General features: G+C 44.7%; 1 long non-coding RNA gene across 1 annotated transcript in view; it reads left to right on the top strand.

The window, feature by feature from the left end:
* Positions 1–460: 460 nt before the first annotated feature.
* LOC146502272 (uncharacterized) overlaps positions 461–18,893 on the top strand; it is a 30,553-nt gene continuing 12,120 nt past the window's right edge. The window contains exons 1-2 of the long non-coding RNA XR_014869476.1: positions 461–1,743; positions 2,849–2,959. This is a non-coding gene — a long non-coding RNA (uncharacterized LOC146502272). The remainder of the gene's footprint in view (positions 1,744–2,848; positions 2,960–18,893) is intronic.

An 18,893-nucleotide genomic window follows, 5' to 3' on the forward strand; every position in this document is an offset into this window, starting at 1 on the left:
ATTTACAAAATGATTGAGGAAAGTATTGCAATCTTCATCAGAAAGTCACACAGCATGCTGAGTTGGGGGAGAAACAATACTGTTTATGGTATCAAATAGAGCTCTTGAATTACTTTTATGATGATTTATAAGATTGTTGAAATAAGAGGATCTAGCCTCTTTGACTGATTCATTATATAAGTAAAGAAGTAATATGTGGTTTGAATGCAAGCAGGTTTGCCTACAGCTAATTAAAAGCAGATCCAGCAGAATACTGCAGCATGCAGTTTGTGATTTATAGGCTTTCTGTTGTTGAGTTGCAGTTTGATTACGTTCAAACACGTTCAAACACTCATTGAGTCTGTGTAGCAAATCAATGAACTCTACAGGCATGTCACTAAAGGCACAAAGCAGCAACAACCTTGACAAAATGAAAACTATGAAAATCACTTTTTGTTGCATTACAGAGTTCCTGGCTGCCGTTTTACAGATTTTTTTTTTTTTTTTTCTTAATTTGAATTTCACAGCTCATATGTGTTAAATAAGAGCACACAGGATGTAGTGAGAAAATATATTTAGTTCAGGCTGAGTCATAGCAAACCTTTCTTCAGTCAGGTTTAACTGTTAATTTAACATCTTCAGCTCTGGGACTGACCAGAACGGACAGATTAGAAAGAGTTTTTCACAGGGACGGGTTCGCTAAAGCTTAGGTGTTTGGACATGTACAGGCTTGTATTTTTGACAAAGGATGTTGAAGCTGGCAGGGAGGATGAAAAGAGGACCTCAAGGAAGATTCATGGATCTACTGAAGGAGGACATGCAGAAGGCTGCTGTGTTGGGGAGGATGTTAGGAACAGAGTGATGTGGAGACAGATGATTCGCTGTGGAGACGATAGCAACCGAAAATTGTGCAAGAAGTGGTCTTGACCGTCTGTTGCAGACACCGACAGATGAAGTCCGATCCTGGGGTGCAGTTCTCTGTGGGTGAGTCCACATGGTCAAAAAAAACACAGGCAGGCATCCTCGTGGTCGCTGTGCGACGACAAAACACTCAGGGCACTGCAGGGTCGTGTGACAAGTATAACAGAGGCCTTGTTTTATTTCGACACACAGACGGTGGAGACGTCACTGTAAGTGGAAAGAAGAGACAACGTATTGTCGGAGCTTTTCTGTTGTATTGACTTGCTTCACCACAGTTTGTGGTAACATAAAGCAGCTAACATTAAGGTCGTGGAATGGCTGCGCTTAGAAGTCGGTCTGTGCCAGGAAACCATGAACTTTACCAGTTGTGCGAAGAAGAGATAGCTCATTTACGCAGATACATCAGCAAGCCATTTTAAACACGGACCAGCGAGGAGGGGAACAGGCAGGTTTTCTACATCTGCGTGTGTGGGATTGGCTGCCCGCTGGTCCTTCAACACCCCCACCCTTGGCTGTTGGAGCTCTAAAAGTGGGAGTACGGTCTATGACAAGCAAACTCACAGACACACGCACACACACACACGCACACACACACACACACACACACACACACACACACACACAATCTGTGTGTGTCTCTTTGTGTGTGTCCTTGAGTGTAAGTGTTGATGATGATGCAGCTTTTCTGAACTGAAACTGAAAGTGTTCTTTCAGGGTGACGTGAGGAGGATTCAGACATCACCTGCTCTCAGCTGCATCCAGTCCTGGTCCCGGTCGATCGGATCGTCGTCCTGCCCGCGCGGAGGTGCTTTCAGCTCGTAATGAGTCATCAGAGGAGTAAAGGTGAGCTCATCTATGTTTCGGTTCAGGTTAGACTCAGCAGTAACACCTCCTGCTCCTGCTGCTCACGCGCCCTGCCCGCTCCCGCTGCTCCTTCACACAGAGCGGCCGGTGAGGAGATTAGCGGAGCTGCGGAGTCCCTGTCGTCGGTTCGACGTTTGTGTGTGTGCGTGTGTGTGTGCTGGTGATCGATAAGCAGACTCATTGATCTGATTGATCGGACTGTTTGAAGTGTTTCCATCAGAGCTACAGCGGCAGGCCTTCAGACTGCAGGTGGCGCTCTGCTGGGGAAGTGCACCAAACTCCGTTCAAAAAAAACTAAACTCAAATTTACGGCGCAGCAGCGAGTTTCACTCTGGTGTTCATATCAGTGTTTCATGCTGCCGCTCAGGTTTAGCTGGAAAATCTGTGAGCCCTCTGCAGTGGACCCGAGCCTGTCAGCTTACACTGTATTGACTGTCTGCAGCAAGGCTTGGTGTTTGTGAGGTTTGATTAGAGAGACAGCTAAGCAATCATTTGTAAAAGTTTAAATTTCTTCAGCATTGAACAGCAGAAATGAGGCTTTCATGTTGGAGGCCGACAGCACTGAACACAACGGTAGACTTGTGCATAATAACCAGCAAATAATGCAGAAAACAGATATTTTTGATGGTAAACTGGTCTCTGAGTAAACTGACAGAGAGAGAGAGAGAGAGAGAGGGAGAGAGAGAGAGCTGTGCAGGGAATAACAGCCAAAGTAAGAGGGAATTAATGACAATTTTTATCAAATGTGAAGCCCAGTTTTTATCTTTTGCTGCTAGTTAAGTGAATTTTAGTCGGAAAGCGATGAAACCTGATGTTTCAGAATTTTTTAGATTTTGGCTTTCAGCACCAACGGCGTATCTGTGTTGTGTGCCGTCAGGTGAACGAGCCGTGCTTTGTGTTTACATCTTTTTCCGTCTTCCTGCTCTTTAATCGTTGCTGTTTTAGCTGTTTTGCAGTTGTTGAAATAGTTTTGTGAGCTCTAAGCTGAGATTCTGGCAAAATACATTTATATTTAAAATTCAATTCAGGATTTAATTAATCGATATCAGCTGCACATATTCATTCATCATCTTACTGACTGCAGCAGGAGGTGCAGAGGAGAGTGGCGAAGAAGGAGGAGCCTGGAGCAAACTGCCAAGACTGAAGATCCCCTCAAAGATCTGGAAGAACCGCAAACTGCACAACAACAATGAAGGTGAGACCTGCAGATGACCTGCTAGAACCAGGTAACTCTCCAGGACCACAGACTGTAGATGAAAGATGGACATAGCAACAGTCACGTCACCCACTGGTAGCTTTCATGAAGGTTCAGTTTGAGGATTTTCTCTATGTTAGTTTTTGTTTCCAAAAATGGCAACATGTGGACGCTAATGGTAGCTAGGTTAGCATAGACTGAATGGGAGCATCTTACTGAGATGGTACCTGCTGGTGCTGATGGAGCCGATGGAGTTCCGCCCTCTTGGACAGTCTATTAGTACAGTAACCTCACAGCAACTATACGATTGGTCACATGATTTCATTAAAAATGGTTCAAAAGGCTCCAACAGGACAAACACAGTCCAGAAGTCCAGTTCAGGTGAAGCTTGCTAGCTACCAGCTATAGCCTCCTGTGTCAGTGAAAATAGGCAACTCCCCTAATAAACAGGTGAAGTATAAAGACCCCACCACCGCATTCATGTGCAATGAAGGAGAAGACCAAACTGTTTGTTTATCAGGCTGTAAACATGTTTGTTTGTGCTGTGAAGTTTTAACATGGGAGTCTATGGGGGTGACTCACTGCTGTTTCTGCTGGACATCAGAGGAACTGCAGGTGTTTGGTTCACATGAAGAATGAGAGCTAGCAGGACCTGATCTGTTGATGGATTTAGCTCCTGTGGGGTTTTTTGGGTTTTTTTTTGCTTCTGATGCTTTCTGTTTTCTTCAGGGGATGAGGTCAAGCAGGTGCAAGTGGAGCAGGAGGAGCAGCTGGAGGAATCGAGCAGGAGGCTGATAGAGAGGGAGGAGGACCTGTTCAGCTATGACTCGGTCAATGAGGAAGAGGAGAACGAGCTGCACAAAGACTTCGAGACTCTGCAACTGAAGCTGTGGATGGCCATCAATGACACTTTCACCCCCTCCTCCTCTGCAGGGGAGCTGAAGGTCCTGAGGAGTGCCATGGTGTCTATCCAGCAGCAGGAGGCGCAGGACCGGCGCTGGAGAGACTGTCAGGAGGAGCGAGTCCCAAGATGGCGTCCTCAGAAAAAAAATTCAAGTATTTATTCGATTTTACATTTTATAATAACAAATACAAAAATACAACAACCAAAAACAAGAAGCAAAAAAACAAAACAAAAACAAAAGAGAACAATAAAAAAGCAAACAAAAAAAACAAAACAAAAAGTCAGGTAGACATGTAGGTGCAGAAATTGCCCCACTGGTCCACCAAAGCTTCCGTCACATGATCTTACCTTCCCAATATCTTTTCGCAAGTAAAGTTCCCAATCATTCTGGCCACATTTTAAGCATTTGACTATAGGTGTCCTTCCAGTATTCCAAAATGACACAGGCACATGTTACCAGTGCAGAGCTTAACACTCTAAACTGGTGTTTATTTAATTGTGGCACCTTTCTTTTGTCTCCTAGTAGACATAATTTAGGTGATTTGGGCAAGTTGCAGACCTTCCATCCCTGCATACAATTCAATACAGTGTTCCAAACTGAAAAAACAAACAAACAGCGGGCATTTAAGGGGCATGTATCAGTACCTTTGGCTTGTTGGCATTTCCAACACAAGTCCTCTCTACCAACACCCATTCTATACAGCCTTGAAGGAGTATAATAATATATATTAAGAAGTTACTGAATAAATTTCCCCCTGGCTTCCCTAATGTATAATCCATTGTTTGACAATATAGAATCCCATGTACCTTCATCCATTGTACACCCTAGATCCCTTTCGCAGATTTTTTTCAGGCTCTTATTTATATTATTTTTAATCCATGGGCAAATATTATACCGTTTCGCAGCTTTGCACAGTAATGGGGGTAACAGCATGAAATTCTGTATCAGGCTACTTTTGTGTGTTATTGTAATTCCTCCTTTTAGTTTCTTATTTGCAAATACTTCCAAAAATGGCCATAACCCTCCAAACAAAATTTCTTTTTAATATCCTCATATGACATGAAAGCACCCCCCTCAAATAGGTCACTGATACCTCTTCTTAGCCATTGTGCCCAAAAAACAGTGTGCTTACCAAATTTAATTTTAGGATTATACCACTTTTGTACATAGGGCACAAGTTTATATTTCTTATGCATCTCCAACCATACCATTTTCAAAAATTTCAAAATAGGATTTTTCGTTTTACCCTCTTTATTTACTTTTTGTGATAAAATATCAGTTGGTGTGAATGGAGACGCAAGCTCTTATTCAATTAAAATCCAGTTTATCTTGTTTTTCTCTGCTCAATGTTTGCCTAATCTAGCCATTTCAAAAGTATGCTTTAATAATCTATATTGGGCAGGACTAGTCCCCCTTTTTGTTTTGGTTGGGACAGTCGATTAATGTTAATACGGGGTTTGATGAGAGTTTTTACCCTACTTCCTGTTTGATGAACCTGTCCAGGAGTGTCGAGTGGGAAGATGTGTGAAGGAAGACCTGCTGACGGTGGTGAGGAGGGTGAAGAACTGCTACCCTCCCCACATGGACATCATGAACCTCTACGCTGGCCTGTACCATCAGGAGTTCTCGGCCCGCCTCACTCAGCTCACCGCTGCAGGGCTGGACGACGATGACTGCAGCTACCTGTTGTCCTGGGTCAACCAGTACTACCCACAGTGAGTCTGTGCGGCACCGGGTGTGGCAGCGCCGCCCACAGGCCAAAGAGCAGAGTGCTAATCACCATAGCAACAACCATAACAACAACCCTGAAACAAATCAATGCGAACCTAAACACTTCTACTGAGCTTAACCATGACAGCAGAACCATTACTAGGGAGCCGTTATTGCAGAACTGTCACAGCAGAGCTGTCACAGCAGAACCATCACAGCAGAAGCATTACTGCAGAGCTGTTACAGCAGAACCGTTACAGCAGAGCCGTTATTGCAGAACCGTTTCAGTAGAACCGTCACAGCCGAACTGTTACTACAGAGCCGTTACTACAGAACCGTCACAGCAGAGCCATTAAAGCAGGGCCATCACTGCAGAACCGTCACAGTAGAGCTGTTATTGCAGAACTGTAGCAGTAGAAGCATCACAGCAGAGCTGTTACAGTAGAACTATTACAGCAGAACCATTACTGCAGAATGGTTAATGCAAAACGGTTACAGCAGAACAGTCAGAGCAGAGCCGTTATTGCAGAGCCGTTACAGCTGAACTGTAAGAGCAGAACTGCAACAATAGAAGCGTCACAGCAGAGCTGTTACATCAGAACTATTACAGCAGAACTATCACAGCAGGTCCTGTCTGAGCATCAGTCCTCTGTCTTACCTGAACACAGCCCTGATTCCTGCTGCGCTGTGAAACATTCACAATTATTTATTTAAACCATCAGCCAGACTGGACCCTGTAGGTCCCAGTTCTGGTCCACAGGCCTTATCTTTATCCTCTCTGTAATAACCACTGGCTAGTTTCTTTTGCATGATCATATTCTGTCAGACTCATGCTTATAAATGTGAAGGAGAGAAGTTAGTGTGTGAATTATGATCTTTGCTCAGTGTGGTCAATAAGACTTCAGAAAGTTGTCACGGTTGAGGATTGAGTGGATTCAGGCGCGGAGCTGTGAATATAAGCAGTGCGTTTATTTACAGTGGATAAAGGTTGACAATAGTTAAAATGTGCAATGATAATATTTGGTGCGTCCTCCTTCCCGTGCTCAGACTGTGTGTGGTAGTGAGTGCCCGTCTCTCCTCCAAGTGTTTCCTTGTGCTCGTGAATCCTCTGTCCCAGTTCCTAGTTGCACACAGACAATAGTAATGAATAACCAAAAAGAGCAGACAACACTGAGCAACATGAGCGGCTCGTAACACTACCAGGCTTAGTGCAATACTCCAGCGCTGTCATTCACTCAGCCACACCATTAAATAGCCCTGCCCAAGATGGTGGATGATTGGTAGCAGCTGGTGAAGAATCGGTTGCAGGCGAGGCAGCTCAGGGCCACAGCGCTTCCGGGTCGGCGGTCCCTCGTTGCTATCTGACCTCCGTAAACACCACAGCAGAGCCGGAGGGAAACAGAGCGAGAGAGGAAAACACACACACACATATACACACAGGCGGGTTGACCGGTCGGGGCACCGTCCGACCCTGACAGTACCCCTTCCCCTTACGGGAGCCACTCAGCGACCCACCAAACTTGTAAGGGTGCCGGCGGCGGAATTCTCTCACCATGGCATCATCGAGAATTGTGGACCGCGGCACCCAGGAACGCTCTTCCGGACCATACCCATCCCAATCCACCAAAAACTGAAAACTTGTACCGCTGTGCCTGCCATGCGGGTGATGGAGTATGCCGGGGCGCTGTGGATAATCTTTGATTCAGTTTTGAGTGGAATGTGTTTGGACAAAGACAGTGGTTAATGAGGTCCCACAACACATCATTAATCATGGCCTGGAAAACGGCAGGGGCATTGGTGAACCCAAAGGGCATTACCAGGTATTCAAAGTGCCCAAGGTGAGTGTTAAACACCATCTTCCATTCATCATCCTTACGAATTCGCACCAGGTGGTAAGCATTGCAGAGGTCTAGTTTGGAAAAGATTGCGGCGCCCTGAAGGAGCTCAAAGGCAGACGCAAGCAGAGGCAAGGGATACTTGTTTTTAACTGTGATCTTATTCAAACCTTGGAAGTCAATGCACGGCAGCCAAAGAATTGGAATTGTACCGTTCCATCGACTCCTGCTCGGGCTTGGAGATGTTATAAAGCCGACTGGTGGGTAAGGGGGCGCCAGGAATCAAAACAATTCCACAATCGTACGGACCAGTGGGGCGGAAGCGAGGAGGCTTTGTCCTTGCTGAAAACCTGGGCCAAGTCGTGATACTCAGGCGGGACTCCTGACAAATCAGGAGAGGTGTGAAATTTCCATCAGTATTGGGGGGCATTTAAAAGTTGATGTGAACCGTAAACCTACACACACTGTTCAGAATTTAAGGTCTTACTCTCATCATTCACTGGAGCACAAACTGGGTTTATCGGGACGCTACAACACAGAGCGAACACCATCCTGACAGGCAGAGCAGCCAGGAGTTTGTATCAGGAGTATCGGAATAGTTGAGACTCTTAGCACCCCGTCTCTTTGGCTTTCAAACCGCAAAACACGCTGCACCAAAAATTGGTCAAAACAGAAACAAAGCTATATAATGTATGCTGTTAAGTAGCAGCCATGATGTATACATCAGGGAAAACCAAACAACCTCTGACTATCAAAAGGGCCTGGAAGCCTGTATGTAACTGCAGACTCAAGTGCATGTGGCAGCACGAGGTGAGAATAAAGTAAATACTCTTCACAGTTTTAAAAGACAACGCCACTCTGGGAATTTCACCCAGAGAATACTGGAAGTAACACTAATCACCAAGAAGGCAGTTAGGTTTGTTATACTCAGTACAGAGACGAGGTTCAATGTTAAAACAAGTTGACAATTTATTAATAATTATTTAAAACACCATATAAAAGCACAGTCATAAAAATCCATGTACAAATATGCTTAAAAAGGTATTCAGAGCTGAGGCTTACCAGTGGAGGGGCAGGGATGCCACGCACAAACTCAAAAAAAGAAAACACACCAAGACACAAGTGCAACACAAAATCACACACTCACACTAATAAACTAAACAAGGCAGGTGTGTACACTCAAAGGATCCCACCACCAAGGCACCCTAGTCTCCTCCACGTCGGCACTCCGCATCTGAATAAAAGAAACAAAGAAAATTTTAATATATTACAACAAAACTAATATGTGGCGCTGGGGGATAACCCAACTGCAGGACCACACTGGTGATCTGCAGCTATAAAAAGGGCCTCCCACCAGTGGCGTAACAAAAATCCAAACTACAAATCAAAACAACAGAAAAACAACATACAATCTGGATAAAACTTTAAAATCTGGAGCAAACGGAATTGCTGTATTGCTCCAACTAGCCGTCTGCCCGACTATAAGTTAATCATCCGGTCAGTCAATATGTACGCCAGCTGACTCCCATAACCGGCATGCATATGGCCGCTGTCCACGCCGACATCCACTTTAAAAAGCTGGCAGCAGCAGGAAAACAAACTTCGCAACGGGAACAGACGGTAAAAGCCAAGCAAAGCAAAGCAGCAGCACCTCAGTTAGCGTGGCGTTGCGTAAAATTAAGGCCCACACTTCCTGCAAAGCATAATAAGTAATTACTATAAAACAAACAATAAAAGGCAGGGATTGTAACGAAATTGAATTACGTACCGAGTAAACCCGCGTCATGAAACATGAGCAGGGGCTCATAGGAGGCTTCCACAGCTATGACCTAAAAACAATATCTGTTCACCACCAAGTAAGGTAATTCAATTCAATTCAATTCAATTTTATTTATATAGCGCCAAATCACAACAAATGTCGCCTCAAGGCGCTTCATAGATACAGAGAAAAGCCCAACAATCATATGACCCCCTATGAGCAAGCACTTTGGCGACAGTGGGAAGGAAAAACTCCCTTTTAACAGGAAGAAACCTCCGGCAGAACCAGGCTCAGGGAGGGGCGGCCATCTGCTGCGACCGGTTGGGGTGAGAGAAGGAAGACAGGATAAAGACATGCTGTGGAAGAGAGACAGAGATTAATAACAGATACGATTCAATACAGAGAGGTCTATTAACACATAGTGAGTGTGTAATGCACACACTACAATGAGTAAACACCTACCAGCCGCGATGGAGGCTTCAGAATGATCTCTGCAACACCAAGGGGAAGTCAGGTGACCAAAAAGGAGATCACAGGTAAGCGATCCAGGAATGCTCAAATGGCCACTATTTATACTAGCGCCCCCTAATGTGCCAGGCTGAAAGTGGGTTGAACCAAGGAATAACATTCCTCCTGCCACAATCTACCCCTCCTTTTTGCATCGTCGCCCCGACGATGGATTACAAGGACACCCAGGTTAATCCCAAGGCCTAAAAAATGCAGAGACAGCATGCACCCTAAGCTCAGAAATAGAGTTTGCAGCCCCTGGTGCCACCTCCCCTGTTGGTCTTGGGAGATGATGGATGTTTGAATGCTGGCCAGCCGTGGACCGTGTTGTTCTTCGCACCACCATATTTCTTGTATCAGAGCTCATAGTGGGAACAGGAAGAGAGCGAGATGGAATTGGTGCTGCACTCGGGGTCGCTGTACAAATGGCTGGAACGGCGGAAAGCCGGTCTTCTGGTGAGAGCAACAACTCAGAGCTACTTGGAATCACTGCCACTGGGCTATAAGATGGTAAAACATTTACTTGAGGAGCTCCTACGCTCAGGAATAGCAGGTCACTGTCACTTGATGAGTCATGTTCTGAGGATGGTATTTCTGGGCCATGTGGGCTACTGCTCGGAGCAGGCCCTTCTGATGGTGTAGCTGCTATTACCACAGCCTTTAACAACGTACGATGAACATGCTTCACACTGCTAGGAGCATCTGCAGGTGCAATGGTATATACTGCCCCACCTGCTTTAGGTGCCTTCAGGATCCTATATACCGCTGGTTTCCATCGATCTTGGATCTTACATCTCCCTCTTCCACTCAAATCGCGCAGGAACACCAACTGCCCGTCATTCAATGGTGCCTCTTTCACCTTTTTATCATGGTGCCTCTTCCTGCGGTCGGAAGCCAGTTGCATTCGTTCCTTGGCTCCTTCATGTACAACCTGTAGCCGGGCTTTATGCTCCTGAATCCACTCGTGCACATCTCCACTGATGGGATCCGGTACTCTGCCCAACAGAAAGTCCACTGGCAACCTGGGTTCTTGCCCAAACATCAATAAGAATGGAGTTTCCCCAGTAGCCTGATGGGGAGTGGTGTTATAGCAATAGAGTAACTGGGGCAAACATACATTCCAGTCCCTTTTCCTGGATACTGGCAGGGTCCGCAACAAATTGTGCAAAGTCCTATGGAAGCGTTCGCACTGACCATTTCCAGCCGGATGATAAGGAGTAGTATGGGACTTCTCAATACCATAAAACTTGCAGAGCTGCTGGATCAGGGAGCTTTCAAAGTTACGACCCTGATCAGAATGAATACGTGCAGGTACACCAAACTTTGAGAACCACTCGGTTACGAGAACCTGGGCCACTGTAGCAGCACATTGGTCACGAGTGGGGACAGCCAATGTATACTTGCTAAAAACATCAGTCATTACCAAGACGTTCTCCAGCCCATTCCGGGAAGGTTTGTCGGATTATAATATTATTTTATGCCATGTTAGACCCCTAATTAAAGATTGTGAATTATTATGTAGTTTTAGTTTGCATTATTCTCCTGAATTAGAAGAAGGTGATCACTATTACATTTGTTAAACTGATCTGCATTACATTAGACTGCTGATTTATTGTGAATGAATGATATTGTTTTATGATGCATTATACTGCTGAGTTATAAGAAATACTGTTTTCAGAAAGTCATCGCCTTATTTGTCTGACTAGAAGAGAACAGAGCATACTGCCCCATCTTACCAGGAGCAGATAAACAGGGAGCCAAGGTCGTAGCTTAGGCGCTGTGTGTGAGAAAGAATGTGAATGTTTAGGCTTTTATGATTAGGTGGGGGCCACTAGAGGCTATAAGAGTTTGATCAAGGCTCCACCATTTTGAGATCTGATGCTGTCTGCTGTATGGTGTCCATCTCCCACGCGTGTGTTCATTAAATCATCGTTTGACTTGACCCGGCCGGACCATTGTGGTTATTTTTGGTTTTCCTCCTGTATCCATCCTCAATATTTGAATCCGTAACAGGTTCAAGCAGGGTGTAATCAATGGCCAAGATTTCATTTGGTCGAGAAGCCAACAAATGTCCCCTGAAACTTTGAGCTGCTGGTTGGGTGTCTTTTGCAACTTGGCAACGTTCACATCTCTGACACCAGCGAGCTACCTCAGCAGACATACCTGGCCAGTAGCACCGTGAGCGGAGAAGAGCTAGGGTCCTTTCCACACCTTGATGGCCGTGGTCCTGATGAACATGAGTCAGCACCTGCTCAATTAGTGCACTAAGCAGCAAAAGCTGAAGTACCACCTCGGCACCGTCAGGGCGATGAACCTGACGATACAGTACTCCATCCCTTTCAATCAGACGATCCCATTGTCGTAGCAGCACCAGAACAGGTGGGGCAAGTTGCTGCCACTCCACGAAGCTAGGTCGCTGCTTCCGTCTCCAGAACACCAGGATCTCTTTTATCACTGGATCGACCTGTTGGAGGGCATGAAGATCAGGAGTAGTGAGATGGGGCAAAACTGTAATGGCAGCTTGGGATACCTCAGCTGGTCCCAACTGCAAGGCTTGTTGAAGAGGTTCAGGCAAGACTGTATCAGGAACCATGGCTTTAATTTCCTGAGGATCGGGTGGATGCTGGCGAGATAAAGCGTCTGCATTCTTATTACTCCTTCCTGACCTGTACTTTAAGTCGAAGTCAAATGAGGCGAGCTGAGCTGCCCAGCGCTGTACAGTAGCCCCAAGTTTAGCAGAAGACAAATGACTAAGAGGATTGTTGTCAGTGTAAACAATACACTTGTGGCCCAACAAGTACTCTCTAAACTTCTCAGTCATGGCCCACTTAAGTGCCAGAAACTCCAGCTTCATTGAGCTATAATTTAGCATATTGCGCTCAGTAGGCCTCAAACCCCGACTGGCATAGGCTATTGGCCTCACCTTACCTCCCTGCTCCTGGGAAAGCACTGCCCCTATGCCGCGATGACTGGCATCCACCTCTAAAATAAAAGGCAAAGTGAAATCTGCATAGGCCAGCACTGGTGCTGTTGTCAGTTTAGTCTTTAATGCCTCAAAACTTTGAGCACACTCTGCAGTCCAGTTCTCCATTACACCATGCTCTGACCTCTTCTTTGATTTTCTGCCTCCCCACTCTGCCACCAGTCTATGCAGAGGTGCCACCAGCTTGGCAAAACCCTCTACAAAACGGCGATAATAGCTGGCAAACCCAAGAAAGGACCGCAGTTCTGAAACAGTCTTAGGAGGCTGCCAGTTAGCCACCACTTCAACCTTGCTAGGGTCCGTGGAGACACCCTGATCGGAGATGACTTGGCCTAAGTAGCGAACCTCCCGCTGGAAAAAGGCACATTTGGCAAGCTTTGCTTTCAAACCCTCAGGCTGAAGCCGACCTAGCACCACATCCAGCCGCTCAAGATGTTGGTGTACTGTTGATGAGAAGATTACAATGTCATCAAGATAGAGAAGCAGAGACTGGCACTGTTGATCACCGAAAAGGCGTTGCATTAGCCTCTGGAAGGTGCTAGGGGCATTACAGAGCCCAAATGGCATTCGGTTCCACTCAAATAGGCCAAAAGGAGTACAGAAGGCAGTCTTGGGCCTATCCTCTTCCATAACTGGGACCTGATTGTAGCCACTGGCTAAATCCATGGTGGAAAACCAACGGGCACCAGTCAGCGCATCTAGGGATTCCTCAATGTGCGGCAGGGGGAATGCATCTTTCCTTGTCTTGTTGTTCAATTGCCGATAATCAACACACATACGCGAGCACAATGCCATCCTTTTTCTTAACGAGAAAAAGAGTAGCAGCCCCTATGCAATGGGAGAAGCATAGGGGCTGCTACTCTCTCTAATCACCTTAGCGCCTAGTAACTGGTTAATATGCTCTTTCACAAGCTCATACTCTGAAGGGGGGATGCGCCTATAACGCTGCCGCACGGGGATATCATCTAAGAGCGGAATGTCATGGGAGATCAAGTTAGTGCAACCCAAATCAGTGTCATGAGCAGAAAAGACAGAGCTGTATTTCTTAAGGAGAGACCTCACCTGTCCTTGTTCCTCTGCTGACAGTTTAGACAAATCAATTCCTTCCATCTGATCCTGCACAGTAGGAGTGGCGGTGTGAGATGCCATTGTGGCTATGTTATGGGGTATTTCTGTCACACCAGCAGGCAAACTGACAACGTGAACATCCTCCAGGGTCCCCATAATGGTCCTGGGATGAAGCAAAACCGCTGTGGTCCCTACATTAACAACTGGTATGTATGCAGTACCTCTAACCACTCGAACCAATGCAGGGGACGCTAAAAGTCCAGCAGGCAAATTAACATCCTTGGGTTCAAATAACACGGTGGCACCTGAATATTGCTCAGAACAGGTGGCGGCCACTATTTTCATTACACCACCTGGAATGCAACATGCTCGCTTGCCTCTCACTCTCACATGGCCAGACAAATCCGGTGGGGCTCTTGTACTAACATCATGACACTTTTGCAGCGCATGCACAAGGGATTTAGGGGCCTCTGTGACAGAGCCCAAACTAAACAATGCTTCACCATGTTGCCCAAAAAGCTCGTGGTAAAACTTCCAAATCACATTCATCCCCAATACACCTGGAACCATAGAAGGTCCTGCACCTGGCGGATCCTTAACGATCAACACGCCACACTGTGGAATAAACTTACCACAGAGCTCTACACCTAGCTCTATATAGCCAAGGTAGGGAATAGACAAACCATTAGCCGCTTTAAGCTGCAACCAATGACAAGCTTGGAGATGTTCTTAACCCCAGGACTCAAAGTGCTGGCGGAAAAAGCTTTCAGTAATGGTAGACACCATGGACCCTGTATCAACCAAACAAGGTACTTTTATACCGCCCATGTCCACATCTATATGCGGACAGGATGAAACTAATTTGGAGACTGCCTCTGGACCATTGGAAACAACCCTTGAGCCAATAGACACCCCACCCGGGAACGAGGAACACGTTCCCCATCACACTCCCGAGCAAAATGTCCAGGTTGCTGACAACGTCTGCATATAATGGAATCACTCCGTCCCGAGCGAGACATTCGATGGGGGCCCTGCAATCGAGCAATGCTCTGAGTGAGCTGATTAAGTTGCTCCTGCTGGTGTTTTAACAATTCCTTCATCTCACTCATCTCAGACAGATGGGTGGACTGGGCTATTCCTGAAGGACCGCTATGGACCCCATACTGAATGCCATAGACAGAAGGGACAGAACTACTTCTATGTCTAATGCCACTAGGCAACCCTTCACGTTCCCACCTAATAGCTTCCCCTCTAATCTCTAACAATGTCAGGGTTGGCTGCCTCCTTACTAGCTGCTTTAACTCCCGCCGCAACGTACTGTCTAAGACCTGTTCAACAAATTGATCTCTTAGTAAAACATCAGCATTGGGCATGCCATTAGGGGCACTCGATTTAACTTTTTCCATAAGACCCAAGAGGGCAAGGGAAAACTCTTGCAGTGTCTCACCTTCCTGCTGTTTTCTAGAGAAGAAAGCTTACTGCAATGCTACATAGGAGTCTGAACAGCCATAAAGTTCTTGCAATATAGTGATTATCTTAGTGGGATCAGTCCTCTCTGCACTAGAGCGATATTTGATCTCCTCACGTGCTTCCCCTTCCAGGTGGTCAAACAGGAAAAATGCTTTATCAGCCAAAGACAAATGACGTGCCCTAGCACAACCTTCTATTTCCTCCAACCATTCATTCAACCCTATACCTGATTTTCCTCTAAACATAGGGCATTTTCTGTCACGGGGCACAAAAACTAGTCTCTCTGCTACAGAGACACTAGCAGTTGGAGGGTTAACAGATGATGCAGTTGAAGTAGAAGGTGTAGCACTTGTACCTGACCCAACAGCCCTCTCCTGACGCAACCTCTCATTGTCTGTTTTTAGCTGCGCAATCAAGTCCCTGAGTTCCTGTAACTCTTCCTCCACCTCTGTAACACAGCTGTGGAATCCAACACCAAAGTAGCTGCTGCTTTGCTTTTATCCTGTACAAAATGAATGAAAAAAAAACAGTTTACGTTACACCAGATAATAAAAAAAATTAAAAAGGAACACACGTCTCTGTTTTTAAAGAGTATATCCTGTCGACAAACGCCAAGTTTGTGGCAGCACGAGGTGAGAATAAAGTAAATACTCTTCACAGTTTTAAAAGACAACGCCACTCTGGGAATTTCACCAAGAGAATACTGGAAGTAACACTAATCACCAAGAAGGCAGTTAGGTTTGTTATACTGGCTTACCAGTGGAGGGGCAGGGATGCCACGCACAAACTCAAAAAAAGAAAACACACCAAGTCACAAGTGCAACACAAAATCACACACTCACACTAATAAACTAAACAAGGCAGGTGTGTACACTCAAAGGATCCCACCACCAAGGCACCCTAGTCTCCTCCACGTCGGCACTCCGCATCTGAATAAAAGAAACAAAGAAAATTTTAATATATTACAACAAAACTAATATGTGGCACTGGGGGATAACCCAACTGCAGGACCACACTGGTGATCTGCAGCTATAAAAAGGGCCTCCCACCAGTGGCGTAACAAAAATCCAAACTACAAATCAAAACAACAGAAAAACAACATACAATCTGGATAAAACTTTAAAATCTGGAGCAAACGGAATTGCCGTATTGCAAAACACAAAACACGTAGCCGCTAGCTACGTGTTTTGTAAGCTGCTGTGCTCTTCACAAATAAAGCTGGAAGCAGCTCAGACTATTAGAATCAGCACTGAGCCCTGTTACATTTATACAGTGTTAGAGCAATGGCTGCAGCCTACAGCCTTTAAACTAGCGATTGAAATGCAGACAGTAAACTCGTCAGTCCAGATGTTACCACATTACTTTGTGATACTTGTGAGTTAAAACAACTGAGACAGGCTGATTAAAATAACAGCTGTCAGTTCTCTCATTCAATATATCAATACTGTAGATCACACTACTGATTTCAGCTCATTTAATATGTGAGTGCACAGATTCATTCTCAGTTGGACAGAAATGATGATCAAAGGTTGTATATATGACAAATTCATCAAATCCCAGCCTCTAACACAGTGTGCTGAATCTTAGCTTTGAATGTCCAGTATTTTCTCATCAGTGCAATGTAAGCATTCACTGAACCTACAGTATCTACACCTGTGTGGTAAAGACACAGATAATGAAATTTAATTATTAATACAATATACATCATGAGAAACGAAAGCTGAAATTGATTCAGTTTAGTACTTTTCTCTGTATGCTCTGTGATTATAAAGGCCTTAAATTCTGTGATATATACTGTAAATGATTTTCACAGAGGTCTTAAAGTACTTAAATCACTGCTGATAGTCTGGTTGTTTATATTTTCACATGTTTTTGTGTCTGTAGGGCTGTTTGATGACGATTTGGACTCCTCTGGGAGATGAGGACACACCCACATCTGTTCCATACTGCAGCCATTGATGGTGTTATGGCTCTGAGTCAGCTTTGGGCCATCAGACGCACACACTGGAAAACCAGCACCTGGACTTCATGCAGGAGAGACGGCCTCAGTGATGTAGGTTCATAAGCGAGTTCAAACATTTCTGGCCTCTTATCACTTAGATTTCTTAATCCTAAAAGTGAATACATTTAAAGCAGGAACTGCACACCTAGCCATCAGAAGTGTGGCAGCATGAGTACTGTAAAGTTTTGTAGGGTCCTTGTTAAAAATTCCACAAGCACCACACATTTGTCATATAAAGTTCCATTTTTTACAGTACATTGTTGAAATTATAAACTATATATTCTAGTTATCCATTTGTCAGTAATTTTTGAGTAAATGGATGTCATTGATAAATCAGTGGTGATTCACCTACAAATGTTTTTAACAAACTTTGTTTTTTGTAGAATTCATCGGCAGCTGTGGAGAGATGTATTTGAATATCTTCTGGTTCCACTTTTCCTTACCTGGAAGCTGAGCATTGCTGATTTCTGACAAGGACACACACCTCAGCGCTTATCATGGGTGTTACATCCTCCGTGCAGCAATTCCAGAGAAAACAAGAGAGCAACAACCACTCATTAAGACCAGCCAGAAATCTGTCCCTTTCTGGCAGCTGTGGAAACTTCCAATAAGAAAGTTTGCATTCTTAGAACAATGCTGGATCATGTGTGATGTGTCATCATATGAGGATATTACATTTTGACTTAATTCTGCTCAATCTGTTTTGATCGTTGATCCAGTATTTCAGCTTTGTGTTGTGCTGCAAGTTTAAAACCCATTGTCCTCATGAGCACAGCATCTAACAACTCTCCTTGAAAAAGTCGATTAACTTTAACTGGACACAATGGTTTCCAGTGGGAGATACATTCATCACTCATCCATGACACTGGAGAAGTCACCTGAGTGAGTGATAAAACAATTTTCCATGGAAAAACCAGAGAAACGAAACTTTGTTGTTGTTTCTTTGGGCTCAATTTCAGCTCTAGCAGCATCTCTCAGAAGAGAACTGTTTTCCCAATAATCAGATAAAAAGATTGTTGAACCAGGTGGTATTCTCGGGAGTTTAAGACCAAGACTGAACTCAAACAGTGAATTGACATTAGACTGGAATTCATAAGATGAATAGAAATACTGCCGAAGCTGAATGATTCATTCATATATGATTTTTTTTCTCCAATTCACCAGGTCTGTATAGTTCAGTATGACTGTGGTACATGATACAAAATAATAAATACAGAAGAATAAAAACTTTGAATAGCTTTACTCTTCTTAAAAATAACTCATAAAACAAGTAAAAGTACAAATGTGTACAAGTTCCTCACTAAGATTTTAATTGTGTGTTAAAGAGAAAGAGATTAGGAGGTAAAGTAGAGGATGCAGAGTCCATCATCACTGAGGCCGTCTCTCCTGCATGAAGTCCAGGTGCTGGTTTTCCAGTGTGTGCGTCTGATGTCCCAAAGCTGACTCAGAGCCGTAACACCATCAATGGCTGCAGTATGGAACAGATGTGGGTGTGTCCTCATCTCCCAGAGGAGTCCAAATCGTCATCAAACAGCCCTACAGACACAAAAACATGTGAAAATATAAACAACCAGACTATCAGCAGTGATTTAAGTACTTTAAGACCTCTGTGAAAATCATTTACAGTATATATCACAGAATTTAAGGCCTTTATAATCACAGAGCATACAGAGAAAAGTACTAAACTGAATCAAT

This window comes from Neolamprologus multifasciatus, chromosome 15 (assembly GCF_963576455.1).
Source record: "Neolamprologus multifasciatus chromosome 15, fNeoMul1.2, whole genome shotgun sequence".
In the NCBI taxonomy this organism is placed as follows: domain Eukaryota; kingdom Metazoa; phylum Chordata; class Actinopteri; order Cichliformes; family Cichlidae; genus Neolamprologus; species Neolamprologus multifasciatus.